At 40.6% G+C, this 15199-nt stretch overlaps 1 protein-coding gene across 1 annotated transcript in view; it reads right to left on the bottom strand.

Moving 5' to 3' along the window:
* The window catches only part of FAM135B (family with sequence similarity 135 member B), a gene marked incomplete at both ends in the record, with an annotated part of 125057 nt that overhangs the window by 101725 nt on the left and 8133 nt on the right, over window positions 1-15199 (bottom strand). The window lies entirely within an intron of this gene.

The raw sequence follows: 15199 nt of genomic DNA, 5'->3' as shown, positions 1-15199 counted from the left end.
GGACACTCCTCCACATGCAGACATTTAAGATTTACCATTTGCCCATTCTACTAGATCAGCTCCAAAGAATAATATTCTATAACTCTTTGGCCACTTCTTTTCAGATTTTTGATGTTCAGGATTGTGGTGCATTATCCTTGGCTAACAGCCAAATTGCCAACCACATGAGCTTTCCCTCCCCCTCATCAACAGAACAGCAGGAGAAAATAGGCCGAAAAAATAGTATGGGATAAAGATAGGGAGATTGCTTACCAGTTATTTCCACTGGCAGAATTGATTCAATTTCTGGAAAATTAATTTAATTCATTCACAACTGGATAGTAAGAAACAAACCCAGGTATTAAAATAAAACCTCTCTCCAGCCCATTCCCTTCTCCCAGGCTCGGCTTCAGTCTTTTAGACCTCTCTTTTAGACCCTTTTAGACCCCTCCCAAGCAGCTCAGGGGACGGGGATGAGAGTTAATGTCAGTCCATAAAGGCAACCTTCAGATGCCCCCTCCTCCTCACACATTCCCTGCTCCAGTGTGGATGCTTCCACAGGCTGCAGTTCCTCCAGGGAATATCATACTGAGTGCCTCCTGCCACACTCTGGGAATGTCACCCTTCCCTCATTGTGTGTCTCATGTTCAGAAACATCCCACACAGCCCTAAATATTTCCAGTAGAAAACCTATTTCCAATGGCTTTCCTGGTGCTTCTGATTAAGCCACCTAAAGCTGGGGAGATTATTCAGAGGTGCCTAGGGTGACACTTTCATATAATGGAATCATAGAATCATGGAATGGTTTTGGAAGGGACCTTAAAGCCCATCTCATTCACCTCCTGACATGGGCAGGGACACCTTCCTCTAGACCAGGTTCCTCAGAGCTCCATCCAACCTGTCCCTGAACACTTCCAGCATCCAAAACCTTTCTGGGCAAGGATGGCCATGCAGTCAAATCTCTCAGCAGACTTAGAAACATTCAGCTCCTGGAGGATGCTGGGCAGACATTTATTTCCCCATTGCCCAGTCAATTCTGCCTTGGATATCAAAAGCACGTGAAGATATCTCACTACTGGTGACTTCATAGCAAGGTTAGTTCCAGCACTCATTATTTCCTTTGCCAAATAGACTAGGTGCAAGGACATAAAAGAAATAGGTCTTCATCTAATTTAAACCTTTCCCTATTCATCCCCTAAATTTTAGTAAATTCACCTGGATGGCAGAGATATTATAAGGGACACAAGTAGCTGTCTTCCTGTGTACCCACCAAACTGAACTTGTCAAAGTAAAAAATGCATAGCAAATTCATAAAAAACTAAGGAACTCTCTGATTTATGTCAAACTCTGAGACTGAAGGTCCAGATATAAAGAGAATCCAGAGACTAGCAAGTTCTGCACTATTGAGGATTGCAGCCAAAAGTGTAACTCATATTTTTCAGGTGACCAGGCATGTTTTAGTTCTTAATAAAAAGAATCACAATAAACAGTTATTAATAAATTATTTATTGTAGATTGTTTGGCACCTAATGCCAAGAAATCTGGCCTTCATAATGCAATGGCATAAAAGAGTTCTGGTATAAATCATCATGGAATTAGGTAGATTCTTCCCAAAGAAAGACTTTGGAGAATGGTCTTCTAGTTAAAAGACAAAGAGGCTTCTAAATGTCCTTTAGTTGGTTCAGTTGTGCATATGAGTGCATTGCAAAGGTTTGTACCTCAAGGTGCTCAGTTGGATTAATGGCAGAGGACAAAGATGTAGAGCATCTCAGATCCCTCCAACACCTCAGGGATATTCATGGTAAAGAACACATTAGGCAGTGAAAATGTTAAAGGGTCAAACTGGTAGATTAAATTTAAAAATGCAGAGAAATATTAGTGGTCACAATTTATCAGTTTATTCTTTAAAAAAAAAAAACTTCCTGAAAATATTTTCAATGGGAGTTTCAGGCAAGATCTTAACAGCTCCAGAGGTAAATAACAGAGAGAAATATCACAAGCAGTATATAAAGAAAGAACAGCTTCACCTTGGGTGGCCAGAAAAACCCAAGGACATCCTTATTTGAGTTTCACAAGAATGCTTACTGTCCAATTAAAATAAGCGACTTCCATACAGGAAACGTAATAAAACCCAGTATCTGTTGTGTTGTTGCTGGTTGTTGGGTTGGGTTTTTTTCCTATTTTTAAGCCACATATCAATATTTAAATCATTAGACAGGCAAACATTATCCATTCCTCCTCAGAGCTTTCTCTAAGCCTTTATAAGCAAGGAGGAATTGCCAAACAGTGACTTTATAACCAAGCAAAACCAAAAATATGAAGGTTCTTGCTCCCACACTGTGAAGCTGCATGTTACTCATAATAGCTTGTGCATCATGAGGAGGGGTGTCCTTATCAAAACACAAGAAATCAAATATGTTATAAAATACACTGCAAGATGCAGAGTCCCACACAATTTCTTCAGCAGCAAACACAGATATGTCTCCACTTCCCCATCCCAATGTCCCACACCTCCTAGTTGTACCACTCTGGGTGACACTGAGACCAACATATAAAATGAATGCATGTTATTTTGTGCATAAATAAAACATTTTTTAGTGCCTCCACAAAACCCACACTGTTCGGTGACTGAGTACTGTTCTCAGTCCCTGCTGAGGGACAGGACAAGGAGGAATGGCTTCAAACTTGAACAGAATATATTTCAGTCAGATATTAGGAATAAATTCTTTACTCAGGGGGTGGTGAGGCCCTGGCACAGGTTGCCCAGAGAAGCTGGGGGTGCCCCATCCCTTGAAATAGTCAAGGCCAAGTTGGATTAACCTGAGTAACCTGGTCTAGTGGAAGGTGTTCATGCCCTGGCAAGGGGTTGGAACAAGATGATCTTGAAGATCTCTTCCAACCCAAAACATTCTATGATTCTAACAGGATGGCAGAAGGAAAATGGTTTTTTGGGGTACTAAGACCACTCATCAGTTCCAGCGAAGCACTCTGAGCTATAAATGACATAAATCATGCTGAGAAGCAACAAGTACACCTGACCATAGAATGTGCCTTGTTTTCCTCAAAACAAAATGAACCATCTCCAGCTGGCTCTAAATACTCTTATCAAGAATTAGCCTCATAGTCTGTTCATGCTCACCAGACTCTTCCTACCCACTCAGGTAAAGAGGGATCAGTTTTGTCTCCTGAGCTCTCCTAGAGTCTGCATAATTTGTTCTCACCTGAGAGGAACATTCACTGTGTGGTCCCTGCAGCAGCAGAGCCCTGAGGATGGGAGGCTGCTTGGGTGGGGGCAATTCCAGGGACATGGCTCCTCCCTCTCAGTGTAAGAGGCTCTCTCTGAATTTCAGGCTTGGGGAGAAATCCTACAGACAACTTCATCTCTTCCCAGCTGAGTGACCCTCTCCAAAATCACGTGAAGCATGAACATAAAAACTACAAATAAGAGAACATGATGTGGAGATCAAAATCTATACTTAAAACTGGAGAATCAGACTGAGGTAGACATTTCAAAGGCCACCAAAATATTTACAGGAGGTCCTCCACCACAAATGTGTAGGAAAGCACTGCCTGATAGTGATATGGAGGTGGCAGTAATGATAAATGAGATATTGCCTCCAAAAATAACAAGCTATTTTTCTTAGAGAGCCTTAGTAAAAGTGGCATGCGAATTGGACACTTGGTAATACAGACTTACAACAAATACAAATAAATCCATGAAGTTACAGAAGGGCTGGCAAAGAGCAGAAGCAGAACAGTCATTTTGCAAAGGGAGTGGAATGGACATCACTTGGCTGCCTGAGAGTAGCCCCAGAAATACATAAGGCTTTACAGTAGATTTAAGGAAAAGAATAATTAGGGAATAAATGAGAAACTGCAGCACAATTCCTGTTTTACTGCAATTAGGCTGAGTCTGGCTCATTAGAGTTAGGTTAGGCAGTACCTCTTTTTGAGTAAACATCTGGTTTGTGGTTGGTTTTCTTTTTTTTTTTTTCCCTTTTTAAATGGAAGAGCAGTGCAGAAAAAAACTTATTTAGTCTGCATTAAAGTAGGGAAAGCATGGAAAATTTCCAGATAATGTGGTACAGGCACTGTGAAGGAAAGATCAGGAAACAGCAAGCTGATTTTAAGAACTAAAGAAACTTGGTACACTTAGCAAAACAGAGCAATCAGATCCCCTCTCCATCTATAAATATATTGGGAGGAAAATAATCAGGAAGAAAGAAGACCAAGGTACAAGAAAATACAACATTGGCACAAGAACAAACACACATAAACTGTCCATGAATAAATCCAGTTTAGACGTAAAAACTGCAGCTGGCAAAGGAGCAAAACTGTGTAAAAAAAAAAAAAAAATCAAAAGAGCTTCTACCAGAAGCAGGAATGAAAAAGCCAATTTGTTTTTAGGGGAAGCTCAGTAAATTTCCAAATGATTTATAGACATGGATCCTTTTTATTTGCAGTACAATTTTATTTATGCACACAGTGCATACTTCACCAAGTCCCTACTCTCTTGCAAGATAAACTGCATGGGTCACCCTAGTAGCAATGAATTTGCCATCCCCATATTCACTGGCTATTTGTGAATTTCTAATCTTTAACATTAAAAAATTCAAGTGTTTTTTGTTTTCCTGTGGCTGGACACACATTAAGTCCTGCTGACCTGCACTGACTCTCCTCACTCCTGGCTCTGCACCTCCCTGAGGAGCCTGGCGGCACTGACAGATGTGCTGGGTGACAATCCCTGCCCTTGCCTCCCCCTGCACGGGGCAGAGCTGCTGACACCTCTCAGTCTCTTGACACTGAGGTGCTCAGACCTCCTCTCCTAATGTTAGGATAATAAAATGTCTTTGCTACAGATAACTCATCACGTCATCTCTAGTGATCTAACCATAGCACAGGGCAGTACCTAATTCTAGAGGATTTACATCAAAACCAACGAGAGCAGGGTGGTACCAGGTCTGCTACTGATGCTCTGGACTCCATCCTTCCTTTCCCTTTCCTTCCTCCCCTCACATTAATACCAGAATATCACAGCTCTCATCTTGTTGCTGCCTACTTGTCTTCTTCTGCAAATGCCTTGTAATGACACTCTAAAACTCAGGTTAGGAAGGTTTGACTGGTTTGGGAGGAGCAATTTGTAAGATCATATTGATGCCTCACAGCACCAAACCAGATCACTCCCACCAGAAGCACTGACAGACCAGACTGCTCCTCCCTGATCATCCCTGCAGCACGGAAATCAAAACTTTTGGCTCAGTAAGCGTCACAGGAGCCAGACAAGTTCAAATTCCACCTGCTTTGAATTATACCTGAACAGGTACAAGGCTTAAAATTTCATCCCAGGTTAGGCTGCATTTAAATAAACAATCCTTAAGCTGATACATCCAGCAAACAAACGAGTTGTGTCTGAGCCTGATGAGTCAGCCTGGAGCTCCAGCTGCTCCTCAGTCCAGTGTTGGAGTTGTGCTCCAGGAACCCCTGGATAATACCAAATCTTCTCCATTGAATTACTGCTTCCAGGGAGCCATGGACTGCAGCACACTGTTTTGGGACTCAGTGAGAAAAAGCCTAAAAGCCGACAGGCAAGGAAAAAGATGGATGTCTTTATGAAAACAGCATTAGTGGAGAGCTCAAAATCTCATTGCAAGGCTTAACTTCATGGGTTTCTAACTCAAGGTCTTCAGATGCTAAAAACCTAATTCTTTCTCTAACAGCATTAAGAGACCTTTCTGTCCTGTGCTGACAATCCCCAGCAGAGGCTTGCCAAGTGTGTTATCATCTGAGGGCTTCCTGATGGATATTCCAGAAGTTTATGCAGGACAGAGTAAACATCTGCAACCACACAGGCTGATTCCCAAAAAAACCCCACTAATCTACCATCTGCCAAACACACTATTACTTTCCATACAAACATGGGGGACCAAAGCTTAAAAATAAAGTTTTCTATCTGATTTGCTTCCTCCTGAAAAAGTAAAAACTGAAAAGCAACACCCATTGTGGAAGTATAGGGAGAACACCAGTGGGAAAGAAGGCAAGCAGATCATTGCTTATTTCTATTTTCCCTTTAGTGAAACAAGTCAGAAGTGTAGCCAAAAAAATTCTGTAAGTTTGCATAAAACAATGTAGAATTTTCCTTGTTTGTGGTGATAATGTTTAAGGTTACATATCTAACAGAGTAAATAATATTTGGTGGATCTCTAAAGTTCATGAGTCACCCAGAAGTGCACTGTGTAAATTCATCCCTATTTTGGTGGATTCTTTGGCTATCCAAACAGAAGAGCAAGGAAAAAGGTGAAAATTTAAACCTAAGATTGCAAACAGAGAGATAAATCAGAGTGTGGAGCGTATCAGAAAAATTACCACATTTTTATATATACAAGCACAATGTGTAATACCATGTGCATGAGGAAGCCCTACAATATGACCACAAAATATTTCAGACATATCTAAAAAATCCAGACATTTCTCAATTAAGTATTATTTCAAGAAGCTTTTCTGACCTAACTCTACCTCAAGCTTCTGGCAGGCTCTAGAATAGCCCAGGAAAAAGGGGAGCGAGTGTGGAACACAGGAGTTAGCAGCAGGCAGGAAGTGGCTGTTCACAGAAGTCATCACCACTATTAGCATTTTCTTCTCACCTTTCTGGAAGTAGGAAGAACACCTCAGACAGCCCAGGGAATATTACACCCACTTTGGAGGCTATTAGAGGTTAGTGAGGAAGGCTTTTCTCAGCCCTCAGTGTTGCAGACACAGTGACAGGTCTGTCTGGCAACTCCCTCTGTGATGCCCAGAGCTGCTGAGCCAGGGCAGGTCAGTCAAACACAGCTGCAGTGCTCCAAATCAGACTCCACAATCATGTATCACATCAAGTTTCTACAATTCTCATCCCAGTTTTATTCTCAAGCTCTTTAACTTTTGATGAAGGTAGGTGCAAAATTAATACTGTGGGGAGAGTGAGCCATACCCTCCTTGCAGTGCAGTAACAAACTGGTCTCTAAGTAAAAGACAAAGTGGGTCCATGAAAGCAAACTTTTCACCTTCCAGCAGTCTGCATCATGCAGATAAGATGAAATTGTTCTATTTTAAAGGTATGACAACCTTTTTGTATTTTTTCTTATTTCTAATATGATAGAAAATCCTTTTTTAAAACCAGATGCTGCCTAGTTCTGCAGGCTTGAGAAGTGCTTGGTGTGATTCCTTCTCATCCAAGCAAACAGTACACATGGGTTCTCAATATCTTCAGAAGGTGCTCAGCATATCCCTGGATCAAACATGGATACTTATGTCCTGAGTCCAGGATTTAGAACTGGAAGTTCTCAAGAACACAGTGCTCTGGGCATAACGTAGAAAATTTATACCCAACTTCTGTCAGAAGAGCCACTAAAGTATTTCAGTGCATTGCCAAAGAAGAGCCCACACTTGGCTCTTGGTGCTTTTCAGGCAAGGATTTCATTTGGATCCCGGTAAGCCACAACCCTGACTGTTTTTATAAGTCTAGCTTCTTGTAGTGTCATCAGATCATCTCTCCTCTGCAGAAACTTGCAATCCCACAAGCCATAAAATCTCCAGCCCATGAAACCCTGCAGCTCTCAGACAATTACACCAACCAGCTCTCTTTACATCTCCTTTTATGCTCACCTCAGGGGCTCTTGCCCTTTTATGCTCATCAAGGTAGCAATGCTGTCTTTTATTAGGTCCCATATTCATACTTTTAAAGCAATTTGCCCTTTACTTCTCTTTCAGTCATCATAGCAAGGTAGGGGTGAAGAGGAGTGGGCAAGAGAATGGTGAATAAAGAGTAAAATGATAGAAATGTGCTTTATTGTTGGAAAAGAAAGACAGTGAAAGGAAAGGGCAGAAAAATTAGGACTCCAATAAGGATAGGAGCACTTATATTCTTGTCTCAAAAGCAATAGGAAACCTTGAGAACATAATTTAATTTAGTCTCACTGTCAAGTAGTAACCTTTTCCAATCTGTTCTTATATCATATGAAGAGCTAAAGATGAGAGATTTTGTGCTTTTCTAACTGAAGCACCTGGAAAAACTTACATTCTGATTATATGAGAGAGAGAATTAACCCTCACCTGTTCTGGGTGCAATCAAGAGATTCTAAAAATCATTTAGTATATATAAAATTAGCTGAATATTCCTGAAGATCAAGTCAAACCCTTATATTACATATTTATTTTAGTAGAATAAGGCAAAAATCATGTCTCATGAGATTTCTAAAGTGCTTCTGTGCTTGTGGAGTGAAATGGATAAACAGGTTTGGAGATGGGCTTATTTACACTACATTTTGTTTTGTAATCCCACTCCTGGAAACAGGAGGAAAATGAAAATGATAAGCATGAAATGACTTCTCAGAAGCTGTTGCTTTAAAAATTGTACAATTGTTTTTCACATCTCAGAACTTCTCAGAGGGTTGAAAGCCAAAGTGACCTTGAAACCAAGATGCAAACTCTTGGGGACACAATGTCTAATCCAGCAGTCTAAGGAGAGACTTTCACTTTATTCACAGCCTGATAATTTTCTGATCCCAAATGAATAAAAAAGTTGAGCATCTTCTAGCCATTGACCCTGAATTAGATTCCAAAAGAAGCAGGTTTAGGGAAATGAACAAAGTGGAGATACAGTGTGACCTGACACAGAGTGAATCACAATCCCAGGACACCTCTCTTTACTTAGTTCATCCAGAAGATCCCTAAATTCTGCTGTCACTAAATTGGCCAGCTCAAATACCAGGAAGTCTCATACAGGCTGAACATTTGCTGTGGTGGAACACAGCTGTGCAAATAGGTCAAGTTTTGTGGTCTCAGACTCGTTTTGTCTCATGGCTATGCCTGCACCTCTCACAATTGCAGGATGGTCTCCAGGTCCATGATGCCAGACAGACATTGCTCTGTAATTGATCTGCCATCACTGCACTCAATTCAGAAAAAAGAGGAGCTGCATTAGCTTACTGAAATTGGAAAGAGCCTCCACTAAGGCCTGACATTTGCTGGAGCCCAAGGGAATTCACACTCACTGCCACCTCTGTCCCAAAGCAGTTTGGGGTCACAGGCTCTCCTTCCCAGCACTGGCCCAGCACGTCAGGCCCGTGCTCTGCTCAGGTGCATCAGCAGGTGCAAGGTGGGAGCATCAGGACAAGAGCACACAGCACATTCCCAAGGGAGTGCAGAGTTGTGTGAAACTGAGACCAGGGGTGGCTGATCAGTACCACAGCAGAGAAATACAAAGTTCAGCATTTCTATCTGGGTCCAGCTCAATTCTTAAGGTGAGAAAACAGAATTTTTTTTCTGAAGCACAAAGACACTGTTTCAGTGGTTTCTGCTGAAGTGCAGATTTATCTATTATGGAGTATTTTGAGGGGAGTATGTTTTTTCATTCAACTCACAGAATAATAAAAAAATCTCAAGCTGGAAGGGACCCATCACTGGGTTCATGGAATCATTGAGTCCAAGTCTCTCACAGGACTAACTAAAACTAATCCACATGACTGAGAGCATCATCCAGGTACTCCTTGAACACTGACAGCCATTTCCTAAGATGGAAATGTGAAAATTTCCTAAGATGTCTCATGTGAGTTTCAGAGGGGAATTTGATCCTGTTCTCTTTTGGATCCTGATTCCTAAAACTCATTACAACTCAATGTCCTCCCATTAAAGAGAAAGGGATTGCAATGATTCATTTCTTCTTAAAATTAGGTTCTTAATTCAGGCAGACAGATTTATTTATGAGGGTAACCCCTGTGAGATGTAAGCAGAGATTGACATGTCTATGTCATACATGTACAAATAATGAAACTGAAAAGCAAACAAGCAGCATTTCCTATTCTAAGAGACTAAAAACCTCAGTACAGAATCAGAAAATAAAACACCTAAAGAACAACTAGGAAATGTGGACACTTTTCAGTGTCAGAATAGAATGTGGAACAAAAACTACAGGTTTGTACAAAACACAATTTTTTAATATTTCACACAGCCTGTACAATTCCATAAGAAAAGAAAGTGATGTGCCACAAAACTGTAACACCTCTGCTCCTGCTATAATTGTTTTCTAGGACTGGAAGTAGAATGTTTAGTGAAGGACAAATTAGAGCTTTAGTGCCAGGGAGGAAATGACCATTTGAGCTTGTCCTCTCAAATGATAAAACAGGATGTACAACATGGGGAACAACTGCATAGAAATCAGGACCTAGCTAAATAATTATTGGAGCCTGTATATCTGAGAAAGCAAATTTCAATCCTTGAAAAATACTGGCAATTGATGGATAAACCAGCTTTTAAAAGGAAAATTTAATGGGGTGCAAGAAATTAAGGAATAGGAAGAACAGTTAAAACTTAGGAGTAACATCAAAGACTTCTGGGATGCTTACAGAATATGAGGTATAATTTTTTTAAGCAGAAATAAAATAAAGGATTGATTAATACAAGAAGTTTTTATTAGGAAAGGAACAAAACCATCACGAATTTACAGCCTCTGACAAAGAAATAGAAAACCTGGTAGCACAGATGCAAGAACTGGAGCATAGAAGTAATGAGGTCTTAGAGACTGTAAGCTGGTTGGAACAACTACAAAGAATTAAGAAAGTGGTAAGAGAATTAAAAGAAAACGAAGAAAGATTACAACAGCAACAGTACAATAACCAGATTCAGATGTCTGCTTACAGTTTAAATTGGATGATACAAGGCATGGCTACCTACAGAAGGCAGCTCTGATTAAGTGCTGAAGGAACTGTTGGAGGCAGAACAGGAAGCACTAGTGACAAAAGAGAGATTGCAGCCTTATTAGAAAATAAAAAGAACCATACACAGATAATTTGATCAGTAAAAACGAGGAGATATTACAGCTGAAGTGACAGTCAGACATGCAGGAAAAGCAAAGGATTTCTGCCACCACTCAGCTTTGGTCAGAGAATGCACACCTGGAGATGGACCTGGGTGCTCTGGCAGATTCCTCACTCCCCTGCCTCAAAAGAACAGCAAGAGAAATGAAAACAAAAAAATTTTCTTGGCTCAAGATAAAGATAGAGCACTTGCCATCACAGGGTAAACAGACATGGTTTGGGGAAAATAATTTATTTATATTTAAAAACAGAGTAGGCTGATGATAAACAAAAATAAACCACTTTTCCTGCATCAGCTACTTTTTTATTTTTTTTAGGCTCAGCCAGCCATATTCTTTGATTCCTGACTCCTCTTCCTGCCTTTTTCCCAGTGTCAGCCTTGCTCCTTCATTCCCAGCTGCTCCAGCTCTTTGCCCCAGGGACTGTCTGTGTCTGGCATGGTGCAGCCCCTGGCTCTCCCCACAGAGCCCCTCCCTGCTGTCCCTGCTTCCAGTACCTACACAGGGACCCTCCAGCTTTTATTTTCCAAAAAACAGTTTCAAGATTTGTGATACAATGTCTGCATCACATTTCCTTTCCTAACCTTTCTCAAGAAATGGGTCATCTCTATGTCTACCCACTCACTCCCAACAAAACTCATTGCTAAATGTGGGATTTTACCAATTCTCCTATGTTTCTCATTTAAGTGCTGGCAGCATTGAATGGACACTTCCCCCTCTACCAAGGATAAATACTCTCTTCTGAAAGCACACTCAGTGCTGGCACAAGCCTGACAGCTCTAGAGATGGAAATCCCATTCTCTGCTGAATGGGTTCAGCACTAAGAACTACGCTGAAATCTCTTCACAATGTTTTTTTTCAATATGAGTCCTCAGTCCTTTACAGAAAATCCATCCAGAGAGGTGAAAAGAGTTTACATTCCCAATTGTATCATGAATCTGTCCCCTCCTCTCAAGCTCTGATCTTATTTTGAGATAATCCTAAAAATATTAATATTAATAACATAAGAATTCACAAAACCTTGTGTTTCACAAATTTTGTCCCAGAAGAAATTATTTTCAGACAAAAAAATAGAATCAGAACAATACTGAACAACACAGCAGCAAAGACAAATGATGATGTGTCCACCTGAGCTTCCACCAAACTCTGGAAACACCAAGAGTTTGCAGCCACTTATCTTTGCAGAAGAAAAGCCTCCAAGTTGCCTGTAAATCTGCTCTTGGTATGAGGGGGGCTTATTCCCAAAACAGCTAGAAGTGAAACCCACACTTATCTTCCACCAGCATCCACAGAAAAATACTCTCCATAGAGTCACAGAATCATAGAGTCACAGAATCATAGAATCACCTAGAGTGGAAGTGACCTCAAAAGATAATCCAGTTCAGCCTTTCATGGGAATGGAAGCCAAGAGATCATCCACTAGCCTTTTCTAGACCAGTAAAATCTAAAAAACCTCCAGAGATGGGGAGTCTACAATGACCCAGCCCCTGAGGTTGTTCCAGTGAATGATTATTCTCACTGAAAAAAATTTCTTTCTTCTAAGGGATGAAACCTTTTCTGGTGTAAATTGCCTTTTGTCTTCACCATGAGGCTTGTCATGAAGAGACAGTGTGTCCTCTTCAGAGTTACCCTGGGATACTTACTGGGACACTGTGATGAGATTCCCCCTGAGCCTTCTCCTTTCCAGGGAGATGAAACCTTCAGCCAGAAGAGATCTCCCGTCATTCCTCAGAGGTCAGGTCTTTGGTTACATCATCCCAGGGCTAGGACCCTGCCAAACTTCACCCAGTTGCTGTTGCCTGCTGTTCCAGCCTGTCCAGGTCCCTCCTGACACCTCCACCTGGCCACCAGCTTGGAGTCCTCAGCCAGCACAGTGAGGATTCAGTCAATCTGGCCATCCAGGTCACTTATGGATTTGCCATCTGCCTTAGAGAATGAAAATCTCACTGGCTTCCTTTAATGGTTTCTCTACTACCCTTAATTTCAGTGCCTGAACTCAGTGGATTTTGTACCTTGCTAATTTGGCTAGAAGAAAATCTTGAAAAATAAAGCATATTATCTGCCACCAGGCTAATCTTGGGATTGGACCATCCTAACAGGCTTGACCATCAACCAAATTCTGCAGAGTCCTGAAGTAGAGCAGCAGGTCAAGAGTGATCCAGCATTGCTTCCAATGAGGGAAGCATTAGGATCTGAGAACTGGAGGAAATTTTAGTTTTCATTTTTTCTGGCAAGATGATAGAATAGAAATTGTTCAGCCTTGAGAAGACAAGGCTCCAGGAGATCCCATTGCAGCCTTCCAGTACCTAAAGGGGGCTTATAAGAGAGTGAGGGATTTTACACACCAACAGAGAGTGACAGGATATGGGATTTTAAACTAAAGAGGAGAGATTTAGATTAGGTATTATGAAGAAATTCTTCACTCAGAGGGTGGTAAGGCCCGAGCACAGGTTACCCAGAGAAGCTGTGGATGGCCCATCCCTGGGAGTGTCAAAGGCCAGGATTGGAGAAACCTGGTTTATTGGAAGGGGTCCCTGTCCATGGCAGGGCAGTTGCAAAAGGCTGATCTTGAAAGTCCAAAACCATTCTATAATTTACCATTCTTTCTTTATACTTTATAAACTTTTAAGTGATTGAGCTACCCAGGGCTGTTCCTCTGTGAGGATCTTCCCATCCTGTCCTTTCCTCAAGCTCTAGTGGGTCTATTGCATCAACTTATCTCTTTCCAGTGCTTCACAAAGTTTATCTTGTGAGGAGGACCTGTGATCCTGGAAAGAGCTAAACCAAAGAGATTACTTTAAATAGGTCAACAAAAAGTTACAAAATCAATTAAAAATCCACAGCTTTCTCAGTATTTGTGGTGGGTTTTTTGTTGCAGACAACACTACAAAAATTCACATTATAAACTGACTTCTCATTTGTTGCCAGACGTCCTTATAAAAATTTATCGTGCACGGCCAAACAGGAACAAGAGGTTACTAAACAACAGTTCATTTTTCAGCTGCATTTTATTTGTAATACCTTCTATTGGCAGATGTTATCCCCACAAATTAATTAATGTTCCACTGTAACAAAGTGGACGTGGATTGATGGGAGAAATTGATTTGTGTTTGTTAGTGTACTTTTGTTGCAGCAAGCGCATTAAGTAATTAAAGTGCTAAAAGAGATCTTCCCATCCAGACACACAATATACTGAACTCCATTAATGCAAGGACAAAGGACAACTGGTTTTTTCATTGCATCTTGAGTGCGCCCTGTTTGCAGCATATACACCATATAGCTTAATTGCACCCATAGATATAAACAGTTCCAAAACCAGTTAATAAAGCAAGGAAACTCTAAAGGATTACATGTCCAAAAAAGAGTAATTAGTTTGAGCTGACAGCATAAGCCATCTTAAAAGGATCTGATCAAGAGATTGTGCGCAGTTTTCCATTCTGAAAATTAGACTTTGGGATATTTTAAGCTGAATACAAAGATATCTGATGAATGAAAGTCCGAACAAACCTTTCCTGTACACAGTCATATTTTCTACTATCACAGCATCTGAGCATTTGTAATTGTATCTATAAAGGACAATCTTCTGAGATATTATTACTACTCCCATGTTTGTAGATAATAGTTGATGAGCTAAAAGGTCATTCAAGCCCACCTCAGGTAATTTCCCAAACTCACTACTCATTCCAACAAATAGCAACAGTCAGATACTGTATTTCAGCTTTAGTTACATTAAAATGCACCTTACAAAAGTGCAAGGAAGTGTATGAACAGTATTGCCAAGGGACAGGATTGCTTCAAATATGGGACAGGAAAACAGATGTAAACCACATCTCCTGGACATCAGGCAGTGCTTCCTCTCTGAAAATAATGTGGACATAACAGTGAGAGAAAATACTGGTGTGGGTTTTTTTCCTTCATCTAACACTTTTGAAGACTACTCAGACGTTAGTGATGAGTATCATAAAAATCTCATACAGAATGGGATTAAAAAAAAACAAAGCTTGTCTCCTGGTGTGTTTATGTGCATGTTTATGTACATGTTTGTAACTAAAGAGTTTGTACTTGAGCCTTTGGTAATGTCCATGTTTTATATGCCCATCCTTCCCCTTTCTTTTAAAGCCATTGTTCCTGGAGTGAGGCAATTTTACAAGAAAGTCTTGTACTATTTACAATTATTCTTTGAATGCTCACAGTTGCTACGAAAACCATGTCAGGTTATACCCCAAAGCTCCAAAAACAATTAAATATGTAACAGTTTAAAAAATATATATTTTAAAAATATTAAATCCAAACTCCATTCACTTATTAAACAATTTATTGCTATCAATCAGTGATAGAGGAGTGGAAAGGAAGTGTGTTCTTTGCAAGCCC

Source organism: Fringilla coelebs (assembly GCF_963513975.1).
Source record: "Fringilla coelebs genome assembly, chromosome: 1".
In the NCBI taxonomy this organism is placed as follows: Eukaryota; Metazoa; Chordata; class Aves; order Passeriformes; family Fringillidae; genus Fringilla; species Fringilla coelebs.
This window is presented reverse-complemented; position numbering and strand designations above follow the sequence as displayed.